Consider the following 14,626-nt stretch of genomic DNA (forward strand, 5'->3'; position numbering starts at 1 on the left):
ACAGTACAGCGAAAGGTATTTCGGTTTGTGTGCCTGTGAGTGCAGTTATCTTGTAAGACTGTGTTTTATTTCCCAACTATGGTAAAAGTCTGAAGAGGGAAATCAATCTCTTAAGAATAGAGTCAGAGCGTGGAGCACACTTTACAAAAACACTTAATCCATTTAGACCGGAGGACGATTCTACAAAAATGTCTTCTAAATCCTGGTAGTTTTCTGAAAGACCTCATGTTTCTACAGTATATGTCAGTGGTTCTCAACCTTTGTCATGTCAAGGACCCCCAGAATTATATGTATTTGGCCGCCGACCCCCCCATCTGAAAATATGTAGTTCCAGGGAACCCCCCCAGAAGCAAAGATTTGATTTAAAAAAATAATATATATATTCAAAGATTTCAAAAATAGCAGACCTACAAGTTCACATGCTTAAAACACCAAAAGGGGTTTCTGCCCAGAATGGGTTAATCCAAACCCTTCACCTTGTCCCAGCGGACAGGAGCGACCACGGAACTAATTCCACTGTCCAAATTAATGTCTTCCTTCTACTTAATTAATTTAATTCCTACTTAATTTAAAAAAGTGTGCAGGAAGAGACGATCCCTGCTATAGGTCAGAGGTCAAATCACATAGACACGAGTTGAATCTTAACCACTTCCAACCGTACTGGCGTCCCCCAGGGGTCCATGCTTGGTCCCCTTCTCTTACACTCCCTACACTAAATCTTATCTGAAAATAGCCGCTCATTATTGCAAACTATAGATTCAACATACTCAACCCTGCACACATTCATTCACATTCCCCCCAAATATTGTACTGAACAAATGGACTGTTACCACCTTCAATAATAATGATAATAATAGTCTTTATTGTCTCCACATCATATATTTTCTTTGTCATAATTCTACTCGAGTTGGAAGCATTTTAACCGTCAATGGCTTCCCTTCTGAAAAATAACGTCATTGTAAAAAGATTCACGCGTTTAGATATTCTATTTACAATGACATGCGGACGGGAGCTGGTGCCAGCTTGGACCCTTTTTGGCCCTTGAGCATAAGCAAGGAAGCTTTGAGAAGGAAAGGAAATGGTCACGTGACTGGGCTGCGCCATGACACTTTCATGGACGCTTTCATGGGAGCCAAATTACCCGGAAGTTTAGCAGAATGCACCGGAGTCAAAGAGAGCTCAGTGACCAGCTCATGAACAAACATTATTTATGAATGACTGAGACCTATATGACTGAGAAGTAATCACTTCTGGAAAATAACAGAAGACATGTAGCACATTATTGTCTGCTGTGTTGATTTGTGTACACTGTGTACACTGTCATTTTATAGAGGTATGGAAGTATCGCGAGACTTCCCACCGTTTCCTGTCTGGCAGCCAAATCTTGCGATACCATGGAGCCAGAAACGATACCTGCTGCTGTTTAGATCCTCAGATAAAATGATATAGCCTACTGTGCAAATCGAAAAGCAAGTGATTAGAAAACAACCTGTAATATATCTTAGTTTATATTCCTGAACCGATTATATGACAAAGGTCTCAATTGTTCATAAATAATGTTTGTTATGAGCTGGTCCAGCCGGCTCCATTCACTGCCATGTATTCATTGAACTTCCGGTGTGAGTTTTGGCTCCCATGAAAGTGTCCATGGAAGTGTCCATGAAAGTGTCATGGCGCAGCCCAGTCACGTGACCATGTCCTTTCCTTCTCAGAGCTTCCTTGAGCATAAGGAGGAAGTCAAGCGGAAGTACGGAAGGCACGCTGCGTCGCTGCCACTTAAGTGACTATACTGGCCAATCACAGCTCGTCATTTCCGGGATTTTATCAATTCGATCCAAGGGAGCTTTATTGGCACGAGGAAACAAACGTTTACATTGCCAAGAGCAAAACTGCCGCTGGGAAAGAGGAAGTCCCGCCTCTGATTGGCCTACCGAACTTCCCCTTCTGTGACGCTCACGGAAGCTTGGCAAGCTTCCGCTTCAATCAATCAATCAAAGTTGGGATCGTGTCGTTCGATGACGTCAATTTTGTTCACGTAGAAGATATCTAATTTTGGAGCGAACCTCTTCCCTCTCTCTATTCTGTGTGTGTGTGTGTGTGTGTGTGTGTGTGTGTGTGTGTGTGTGTGTGTGTGTTTGTGCGTGCTGCGCGTGGGCGCAGAATGTGCGTCCTCCGTCCGTCAGAAGAGATCAGGGGCTATCAGTCAGTCAGCTAATCTGTCAGATTAGGTTCTATAGCCACCCTGTCAACAATCTGATTAATACTGGCCTGCAGACTGCAAGCCCTGCCAACAGCCTGCTAGCCACGCACACGCGCACGTACACACACAACAATGAATATGTGTATCTGAGTGAGCAGACACAATACCTATGCAGACGTAAATATGCACGCACACGCCCGCGCACACACACACGCGCCCACGCCCACGCACACACACACACACACACACACACACACACACACACACACACCACGGCCTGATAGTTCATGGAGGAGTTTGTGTAGATCGCCCACAGACTGAACACTCTGACAAGCATCTGCTGTGCAACAATACATTACAAGTAGAAGTGCCATAATCAAGATCTACTCAAGTAAAAGTACAAAAGTATCGGCATCAAAATGTACAAAGTACTAAAAGTAAAAAAGTACTCATATTGCAGAATGGCCAATTTTTCCAAAATGTGTACAAAATCTTTTGAAACTAGCCGATCTACAAGTTCACAATGCGATCTTGTATAGATCGCGTAGACAAAGTCATGAATGTCATCCGAACTTTGGATGGCTATCGATCACCAAGGACAGCGCTCGTATAGATTCCGAGTTATGGAGGTTTGAAAATCCTGCTTTGAACCGATCGAGGTAAATGGAGAGGAGTTGTAACGTCCCATAGCTGGTGGTGACGGAGGCGTTGCATATAAGCAACCGGATCAACGTTAAAAGCTTGCTCTGGGGCTCAACCACTTCATATATGGAGAATACGGGTGGGGGGGGGGGGGTACGAATATATTCGCACCTCGCAAAAGTACAGTACTTAAAGTAAATACAGTACAGTACTTTACTTTCCACCAGTGTGGCCGGGTCACGTGGTCGTATGTACAGCCAACAACCAGAGACCGCACGACGACAGAAGAGCCGTCAAAACATCACCGACGCTGCAAAGGCGTCAACATGGCTGTGGATCAAAGAGATCCGTGGAGGACCACACACACACACACACACACACACACACACACACACACACACACACACACACACACACACACACACACACACACACAAGCTACTTATAGTCCCAAGCCGGGGCCTGATCTGATCCGCCCCAGCTGGGTCGCCCGCAGAGCGAAGGGTGTCTGATGTTCTCCAGACCAGAAAACATCCCAGTGAACCCAGGAAGGACACACCACTGATGGTATAGTATAGCCCACGTGGAACCACTTGTAAACATTTCGGCCATTTTGGAAATACAGCCGATCTACAAGTTCACAAAATATGCGTCGGAAGTTGCTCAGAAGTATAATGCAACCTGTTCTTTATGTTTCTCTTTACACCTTTCTTGAATTTGATGATCTTGTGCGACAGTGACAGTAAAGTTGAGTTGGAACGTACAACACTGTACTGTACTGTACTGTACTGTACTGTACTGTACTGTACTGTACTGTACTGTACTGTACTGTACTGTACTGTACTGTACTGTACTGTATATAACATAGCCTACATGCACAGAAACATGGTTTGAGCATGTGACCACTGCTCTAGATAACAACATGAGTTTAAATTCCCAAAGGGAAAAAAAAAAATACTGCGTGTCCAGCACTACTATAAATACCAGAGTACTGCGTATACGTATATCCAAGTCCTCATGTGGCCCTTTGTTGGCAACAGTTCACGTATTAGCCTAAGTCCTTTTGAAGAAGGGATTATGGCCCTTTGTGATTCTGAATGACTCACTGTTTTTGGCCACTGAAGAACTCACTTGAACATCCAATAGCACTTTACCACTGAATGGCTCAAATCTACCCGGCAGCAGTTGGTTTTCTATGAGATAAAAGTAGGACTTATTGGTACCTGCTATAGGCTCACCCAGAGTCAGTAGGACCTATTGGTACCTGCTTGGCCAGGGGTCCTGCTATCTCCCGGGTTGCAACGAAACTAGCAGCAGTGGTTGGAGTTTGAAGTCCACCAACTGTTAAATCCTCTGTTTTCGTGGGCTATCTTTCTTTTTCTCCCTGTAGAAGCCGTAGTAGCGTAGCAGGCAGCAGCCTCTCACACCCACAGGTTTGTTTATAATAGACACCTGGCTGGCGCGGCACCTAGTGTGTCACATGCTATGATGCAAATTTTTGTTGACATTATGTTTTGAGACTTAATATAATTATTCTACACATTTTTACAAAATTGGAAAACTTAAGTGTACAGAAACCATAAATGAAAAATAAAAATGTGAAAAAATAACATTATACATTTTCATCGATTTTAGGTACCAATAGGCCTAGCAGGACCTATTGGTACCTGCTAGACTCACCCAGTGTCAGCAGGACCTATTGGTACCTGCTATAGGCTCACCCAGTGTCAACTGTCTATTAACCCATTCTGACCTGAGATCAGATTCTAAAAATGTTTTCTACATCCTGACAGTTTTCTGAAAAATCTATGTTTCTATGTCAGTCGTTCTTCGATTTTTCAAAAATAGCAGACCTAGAAGCTCGTATGAGCTTGTAGATCTGCTATTTTTCAATAGCTAAAGCATAACATGCTAACACCAAAAGGGGTTCCCGCCCCAAAATGGGATAATAATAATGTAATCCTGGGTGCTTTGCTGAAGAATAAAAAGAGGACGATGTACTGCAACAACAATGGAGCAAAAAGGAACACATTGTTTATCTGTGCATGTCTTCAAATGCCAGTAGGTGCATGCCCACACACACACACACGCATGCACGCACGCACACACACGCACGCACGCCCTTTCTATGATCTCCCACTCAACTTAAAATAAACTTGCTTCATCTGCCTTGTGCACACGCACACACACACACGCACACACACACACACACCACACACGCACACACACACACACACACACACACACACACACGCACACACGCACACACACACACACACACACACACACACACACACACACACACACACACACACACACACACACACACACACTGGGGGGGGGGAAGCAACAGTCAGAAAGGCCAAAACAGGGCAAAGGTATGACGAAAGAGCAACATCGTTGATGCGTGCGTGCCGTGCGTGGCGTGTGTGTGTGGCGTGTGTGCATGTGTGGCGTGTGTGCGTGGCGTGTGCATGCGTGCGGTCCTCACCTCTCCGTCTCGCTCTATCTCCAGCCCCGCCTCCAGCAGGTTGGCCTCAAACTCCTCCCTGATCAGCGCCACTTCGCGCTCCGCCGGCTCCTCCTCTTCCTCCTGCTGATGCTCCCCCCCTGCACCTCCTCCTCCTCCTCCTCCTCCCCCCAGCTCCACACACACCTCCCCCACACACACCCCGCCGGCACCCTCTCCTCCTGGTGCCGCCGCCGCCGCCGCGCCCCCGCTGGCGTCCAAGGAGCCCCTCCCCCCCACCGTCGTGGGGAAGTTCCCGTTGGAGATGATGGACAGCCGGTGTTGCATGGCGACGCGCATGGAGCCGCCGCCGCCATGCCGCCGATGGTGGAACACCAGCACGTAGTCCACCTTCCTCCTGCCGTCAGAGAAGAACAGGCTGGCTCCTCCTCCTCCTCCTCCTCCTCCTCCGATGCTGCTGCCCCCCTGGGGCTGGGGGCTGCTGGCCACGGGACTCGAACCCACCACCTACGAGGGGAGGGGGAGAGTGAAATGATGGGTCTTTCAAAAAACATTTTATCTTTGGGACGACATTGTCCGGTGAGAGCCAATCAAATGCACGTGTTGCTTTTGTTTACCCTCCACGCGGGACGGTGATACTGTACGTTTACATTACATACAGTACGGTAATGATTGACAGCAGGACATGCATTCCATGCATTCAATTCCATTTAATTAATGTAGTGTCAAGGCATGTAGTTAATTAATGATTTAAGTCATAATCATTCTATTGGTGTACATACAGATGCCAGCTTTGTGTAAAAGCCAATTCTGGGTAGAGCCTATAAGGTAAGGATTAGCATTCTGTTGTACCTTATATTATTTTCATGTTGGTTAGTTTATATAGTCTAAAACTTTAAATTTAGGTTTCTTCATTCATTGATTTGCTCTGTAGGCTATATCATATTTGTGTCATTTTGTTGACAACTTATCATGTAAAGACACAGGATTGTTAACTTGCATGACCTCGCTTAGCTAAAATCACGTTGAAATATTATTATGTTCAGAATGTGTTGGTTCAATCAGGATTGATCAGCTTTAGTGAACACAGCTGAACCTTAAACAAACAGTTGTAAAGCACTTGTGTTTCAATACATGTTATAATTGTAATTGTTCCTCTTTTAGGTAACTCAACTCAGACTTATATCTGAAATATCTGAAATGGTAAATGCACGTAGCCTACCTACTGCACCACTTGGCAATAATGTTCTAGACTATATAAATATAGTAGCCTATAGGCACTGCAACTTTGAAAACAAAATTACACTAGTCCAGAGAAAAAGTATAGCCTCAAACACAAAACCCCGAGCGTTTTAATCACAAAGCAGTGAATCAAACATACATAAAATAGGCTTCTCGTCTAGAGAGATAGGCGTAATCTGGCTATATCCACAATTCCACACTTAAACGCAGTCGAGTGCGTCTATCAAAGCACGCTTTTAAAACGTCGAGAGATAGAGAATGTTAAGAGGCAATAATCACGCAGCCACGCACGTGTTGGCTATTATAGTAATTAGTTTACTTACAGGAATCTTGTCTTCGGCCGGTGGAGAGATAGGCTGCATCATCTTTTTGATAGGCAATTTATATATAGCTAGAGCGAAGAAGTTGCAGATTGTTTAAGGGAGGACAGGTCGAGAAGCGATATCATTCTGAACACGACATGATCTCCCAAAATAATGACAGTCCGCCGGGCAGTACTGTCCAACTATTATAATTAAATTACCACACCACCCCGGAGGAGCGACGGTGATGCTGCTGCGTGCGTCTCTCCCCCGCCAGCCCGGCAGCAGGTCTCATCTTCTTGATAACGTTTTAATTAAAGCAAATAATAGTTGTAGAGTTGTTCATCAGGTTGTCCGCCTCTCCATACGCGCTGACCCAATTATAACATGCTGCTGCTGCTGCTGCTGCTAAATGAAACTACAACTGTCTGTCTGTGGGATCGGAGAGCTGGTATAGTGGTGCCTGCTGCCCACCACTGGGAGAAAGTGATATTATTATGTAGGCTATATGTGTGTGTGTGGGGGGAAAGTGGCGCACGTGCATACTGCATACTGTATGCTTGGCAGGCTGTGTGTGTGTGTGTGTGTGTGTGTGTGTGTGTGTGTGTGTGTGTGTGCGCGCGCTCGTGCGCGCGCATGGCTAGCACGCCGTGCGATAGCAGCAGATTGAGACACCTGGAGGTGGAGAGACATCCCGACGCGCAGAGATAAGCACCATACCATGCATAAAAGGGGTGACCAGGTTAGTTAGTCTAGTGTTGGGGGACCATGGAGACATGAGGTGTACAGTCTAGTGTTGAGAGGACCATGGAGACATGAGGTGTACAGTCTAGTGTTGGGGGCCCAGGAGAACTGAGGTGTACAACAGTCTAGTGTTGAGGAGACCATGGAGACATGAGGTGTACAGTCTAGTGTGGGGGGACCATGGAGACATGAGGTGTACAGTCTAGTGTTGAGGAGACCAGGAGACATGAGGTGTACAGTCTAGTGTTGGGGAGACCATGGAGACATGAGGTGTACAGTCTAGTGTTGGGGGACCAGGAGACATGAGGTGTACATATAGTGTTGAGGAGACCAGGAGACATGAGGTGTACAGTCTAGTGTTGAGGAGACCAGGAGACATGAGGTGTACAGTCTAGTGTTGAGGAGACTAGGAGACATGAGGTGTACAGTCTAGTGTTGGGGGACCAGGAGACATGAGGTGTACAGTCTAGTACTTACTTGGTAAGAGAACTCCAAACAAATGTTGATGCTTTGATAGCTCATTTTGATTATGTGGATATGTTTTCACGCACGCACACACACACACACACACACACACACACACACACACACACACACACACACACACACACACACACACACACACACACACACTACACTTTATCCAAGCCTTGTCATCATTTACACACACAAAGTACAAACATGCCCACAACTCTCTCTCTCTCCTTCTCTCCTCTCTCTCTCCAGAAGCCACTCACTGTGCGTAGTGATGGTTCTGGTGCTGGTGGGGGTGCTGTGTCATGGTCCAGGGCCCAGTAGGAGGAAGAGGACCGGTCCAGGCCCAGACCATGGAGCTCCCGGGCCAGGTGGTACAGAGCATCGCTGTGGATGGACGAAGACTCGCTCAGCGCCGTGTTCTCCCTGGGAAACACCACCCCGCCTGTAGGTGGCAGTGTGACAGGGTGAGGAGCAAGTCATGCACACGCACGCACACATGCACACATGCACACACGCACACGGCCCTGGTCGGATACATATATCTTAAAGATATATATTTTGTTATTTGTCATATCTGCTAAGTGGCAAGCTATTCATTGTGAATAGCTAGTTATAATATGAATAGCTTGTCGCTATTATGCTCCTCCTCACTGACTGTTTGCACTGTCTACAAATTGACTTTTTTACCGATATCCGATATTGTCCAACTGCTATTTTCCGATACCGATATCAACCAGTACCGATATGTGCCACCAAAAGTAAACTAATTGTCAGGTAACAAACCTAACCTTAACCCATGTCTAACCAATGACTAGTCTATACTAAGTATGCACCCCACATAACATAGATGTTGGCCTATTTGACGGTGCAGGAGGATAATTGCATGCCTTGATGCCTTTAGCATTAAAAGGAAACCTTACTAATAAGACAAATATGCCTTAAATCTAAAACATTATACTTCCCCTCTATAACTAAAATAAAAAATAAAAAACACCTTACATATTTTTATTTATTTCATAAATAGAGAATCTTTCACTCAATGAGGTGGGGGGGGCATTGGCAGTTTTGTTAAGTCCTTGTGCAGTGATAATCGTCTGTGGAGAATGTCTTTCTCTGAAGAGTGCAAACTGACTGAAAAGTGGACTGACTAAAGGTGGCCTTAAGGTGGCCTTACACTAGCCGATTGTTTTCAATCTGAAATCTGATAGAACCACACACTACAGGATAATCGGCCCGATTGACCTGTAGTGTGTGGTTCTATCAGATTTCAGATTGGGGGGGAAAAATCGGCTATAGTGTAAGGCCACCTTAAGTAATCAAATAGAAGGTGTGGGGAATTCTACAGGTGCAGGCTGCATGGGGTTGCCATGGCAAATCAATTGGCAGAGCCTGGAAATTGGACAGGTGAGGGGACTGACTATAAGGCACATTAGGTCCACTGGCAGAGACTCAAGGCCGGGCACTGCACTCCCTTCGCTGGTGTGGAATTTGAAGTCAGCGGGGCGAACGGTTCTCGAGTTACGTGGATTACAGACAGACATACTGACATACTGTCATGGATGTAGACAGAGTGGTTGAACCGACAATGCAGTGTCACAGGCAACAGAGCAGCTTTTATAGTATTTAATAAGAAATAGGCAAATATTACACACTGGAGAAAAATGCAGGTCAGAAATCAGGCAATGGCAAAATTACAACATAGTCTTAAAACTGGAGCTAAACAGGAACCCAGGAACATGCAACATGCGTGACATCAAACTATGAACTGACAATGAGAATTTGCAAAGAGTCCAGTTTTTATAGGAGCAGGTTTGATTGGCAAAGTGTTCACAGGTTGGCTGACAAGGGGAATTGAATACAGGTGTGTAAATGGAACTGCAGTGTGGTGGAGATGAATGTGGGAGTGGCCATGGTGGAGTCACAGACTGAGGGAGAGAGAGACTGAAGTGACACATACTGTACGTACACACGTATACAGAGAGTCAGTGCATTCAATGAGTCTATGCACTCTGACAGGTTATCACCATTAGTTGTTTTTTCAGAAGCGTCACTCTGGTTCTTGAAAACAGATCATAATTTGCGAGTGCTTGTAATCAGATTTCATGCCCACAGGATTGACTGTGTGCTTTTGCGTGGCTGCGTGCACATTTGTGCGTTAACGTGTGTGTGTGCGCGCGTGCTTGTGCGCATGCTTGCGTGCATGTGTGTGTGCGAGTGCGTGCGTGCGTGCGTGCGTGCGTGCGTGCGTGTATATAGTTATTTTAGTGATACAGACAGCTGTAACCATAGTAACAAACCATGCCATGCAGTATGCTCTCAATTCAGAACCATGGACAGCTCTCTCTCTCTCACACACGCACGCACGCACGCACGCACGCACGTGGGGGACAGCACAGGGACAATGGAGGATGGACTCTACGGTGGTCTAGTTGTGTAAGGTAAGGACAGGTAAGGACAGGTCTTAACAATGGAGGAGGGGCCCTGCGAGGCTATAGGTCAGGGCATGTCTTAACAATGGAGGGGCCTTGCTACAGCACACAGCAGGCTACACAGCACTCACCTGCAGCCGCAGCGTAGGCAGTGGACTGGGAGCGGCGCAGAGTCATGGCTTTACCGGCAGAAAAACCGTTAAAGGGAAGCCAGGATTCTTCTTATATAACTCTTATACATCCCTTGGTCGTCAGAATCCCTGACTGTCTGTCATCCCTCGTGGCCTTGGATCTGTGTTAGTCATTGCATGGTGTTTCTTCAAGTCTGACAAAGTCCACAACAAACAGACATGAGTGTTCATGAGATGCCGGCAGCGAGGGAAAGAAACACAACAAAAGCAACACGTGTGACCGCATGTGGTGCTGCAATCCTTCAGGGAAGCTAAGCTCTACTATAAAGCTAATGCTCTCCACTAGCCGCTAACTAACTAACTCGCTGGTTCATGACTTGGCTGACTTGTCAACAGAATTAACCCATACACTGTCTGCCACTCAGCTTATTGCCCTATTGTATACAACTAACCCTAACCCGGTCATTTATACTTACCGACTGGCCAAAGAGACTTGCTGGCTGTCCGAAAGCTGACAAGCTATATTATTAAAGGCATTGCATACATACTGTAACTCATGTGTTAACAGACTGGCTGTCAGTCCCGCAACTGACCCACCAGGCCATTTGGCTGAGGAATTATGAAGAGATTATGGTTGTGCGCTAATTGCTTTGCCGGCCCGTCTGTCATGGTTTTAGCTGTCATGGTTTTAGCCCCCCTTAGAGGACTATTGACTATAGCTTACCTTCCATTCAGAACAATGGAATGGTAGGTTTGGTTGTTTGGTTCGTACAAGGACTTGATTCACAATACTTAGCTCAGCATCAGGCCAACATGCCTATTCAGTGTTGTTGTAAAGTAAAGTATATACTTTTACTTCTACTCCACTACATATCAGGAGCAAATATTGTACTTATACTCCACTACATTTATTTGAAAACTTTAGTTACTATATTTACTATACTTTGTAGATTTTGAATATTATTACAAAGCATACTTTAAACACTTCAGCCCTATATACATTTCGGCCATTTGAAAATAGCAGATCTACAAACTCACAATGGATGGTATCACAACACATTGTGAGCTGGTAGAGCTTGTAACCTGCATATTATAACATCACGTATAGCTTTATCAAAAACTTAAATATAGCTATCGATGATTAATAGTGTTGTTTTTGTCGACTAAAACTATGACGAAAAATGTTCGTCGAAAACTGAATAAAAACTAAATATAAACTTAAGACATTTTGACTAAAACTATGACTTACATTAAACTACATTTAAATGTCAGGGAGGGAGTCGAGGGACTAGAGGAGAAGACATCCAGTAGAACTAAATGTCAGGGAGGGACTAGTGGAGAAGAGATCCAGTAGAACTAAATGTTAGGGAGGGACTAGTGGAGAAGAGATCCAGTAGAACTAAATGTCAGGGAGGGACTAGTGGAGAAGAGATCCAGTAGAACTAAATGTCAGGGAGGGACTAGTGGAGAAGAGATCCAGTAGAACTAAATGTCAGGGAGGGACTAGTGGAGAAGAGATCCAGTAGAACTAAATGTCAGGGAGGGACTAGTGGAGAAGAGATCCAGTAGAACTAAATGTCAGGGAGGGACTAGTGGAGAAGAGATCCAGTAGAACTAAATGTCAGGGTCCGGGAGGGACTAGAGGAGAAAATAGCCTAATAGTTGATCTACTTGTAGATCAACTATTAGCTATTTTCAGCACGCAACCCAAGTGTAAAATCAACCATTATACGACACCATCAAGACCCGCCAGAATACATTTTAGTTGATAAAATCAACTGTAGATTTAGGATATTTAGTCGACTAACACTAAAACATACCGGGTGACAAAAATGTGACTAAAAACTGAACACACACACACACACACACACACTGTGTGTGAGATATATATATATATATATATATATATATATATATATATATATACTGTATATATATATATATATATATATATATATATATACACACAGTATATATGCATACTAAACACACAGACATTCAGCCAGTAACAGTATCTGATGTGTGGTGGTATAATGACCCTTCTGGATTACATTAAGCAGCACGCATGCACTCTCTCTCACACACTCACACACACTCTCACACACACACACACACACACACACACACACACACACACACACACACACGTCACACACACACACACACACACACACACACACACACACACACACACACACACACACACACGTCACACACACACACACACACACACACACACACCTCCACTCTCTGTGTCTCCAGTTACGGCTACAGGTACAGATATATCCCCAGTGTTAAATATTAACGGTGCATGCGCTCGCTTGTAATCGAGGAAACCGCCAACAAGAGGTCAAGTTCAGTCAAGGAGCCGTTTTGTTTGTAGTTGTTGGTCACTTAGTAGTGGACTATAACGTTATGTGTGGTCAGGGCAGGGGTTCAGGTTCACCGCGTTGAGTTCCTCTCTCTTAGCGTAGCCAGACATATACGGGACAAGGGGCGAAAAGATTGTTTATTGTTTATTGAATGGATCCCCATTAGCTGACGCCGTGGCGACAGCTAATATTCCTCGGGTCCATATAAAATACATACAAAAAATACATACGGTAATTACAAATACATTCAACATAAAAAGAATAACATTATGGTCATGTGGTCAGCTGTAGCAAGTGTTCCTTTTAAAGCATATTTGAAAGATCATTTATGTTGTGTTATGTTAATGTGAGGTGGTAACATGTTCCAAAATGATATTGATCGATACGATTCGTTTTTGGAGCAGGGAGTGATAAATGACAGAGGCTTGCAATTCTGGTGTTATGATTATGTCTGTCACTTGATTTTAATAACTGTTTGAAAAGATGCCGCTACCTGCAATCTACCTTTTGAGCACCCTAGATTGTGATCTATATACCGGTAGATCACAAAGGCTGTGCAGGTAGACCACATGACATGAACCCTAAAAATATTAACCCATTTTGGGTCCCCCCTTTTGGTGTTAGCATTATGTTATGCTTTAGCTACTGAAAAATATCAGATCTACAAGCTCATAGGGCGCCACCGAGTTGCACGCTACGAGCTTGTAGGTCTGCTATTTTTGAAAAATCGAAGAACGACTGACATGGAAACATAGCTTTTTCAGAAAACTGTCAAGGGTGTCAAGAAGACATTTTTAGAATCTGATCTCAGGTCAAAATGGGTTAAAATAGATTGACATCAAGGGCCTGTCAGCGATCCCTTCACGGCTTCGGTATAGTTCCATAGTGCAATGCTTTGTTTTCGAGAATGTTGCTATAGTCGCAAATGTCAGTAGTATTGAAATTAAGCTAGTAACCCCCACCACTTACAGTACATACTGAATGTACTGTATGTGTATCAAACTGTTATTGTTGTACAGTCAAACGGTTCATAACCATTGCATAGTTTGCATTTTCAATTGAGTGCTATAGCGCCACCCTTTGGCCAATGGTCGTGGGCATAACGTTTGGCATAACCCTGTACCAGTACAATATTGCCGTGAAAAGAAGAATTAAGAAAAAAACTGACAAATACAATAAGGGACCAAGAAGTACTTTCGGGCCTGGTCCAATAATAACATGGTGTTATCCTTAAAGTTTAAAAGCTGAGGATCATGTGACACACCGAGGAGAGAGTGTAAGTGTAAACGAAACCTTTGGGTCGTCATTGGTTGTCTCCCACCCCCACAACGTCTTTCAAAGGGAGATCATTCAACCAGCTATATTCTTCAAGCCAAAGGCATGCCCCATAAATAGAGTAAAACGTGTCACGCCCACACACACACACACACACACACACACACACACACACACAATGCACATATGCCGATACATGCATCGGCGTATGACATTGTTTGTCTTCTATGCTCTCTCTGCCTTTCTCACACACATAAAGAGACAGTCACACTTAATTCTCCATCAGACATGCTTTCTCTCTCTTACGCACGCACGCACGCACGCACGCAACACACACACGCA

The sequence above is a fragment of the Protomyctophum bolini genome, assembly GCF_963924005.1.
Source record: "Protomyctophum bolini genome assembly, chromosome: 23".
NCBI lineage: Eukaryota > Metazoa > Chordata > Actinopteri > Myctophiformes > Myctophidae > Protomyctophum > Protomyctophum bolini.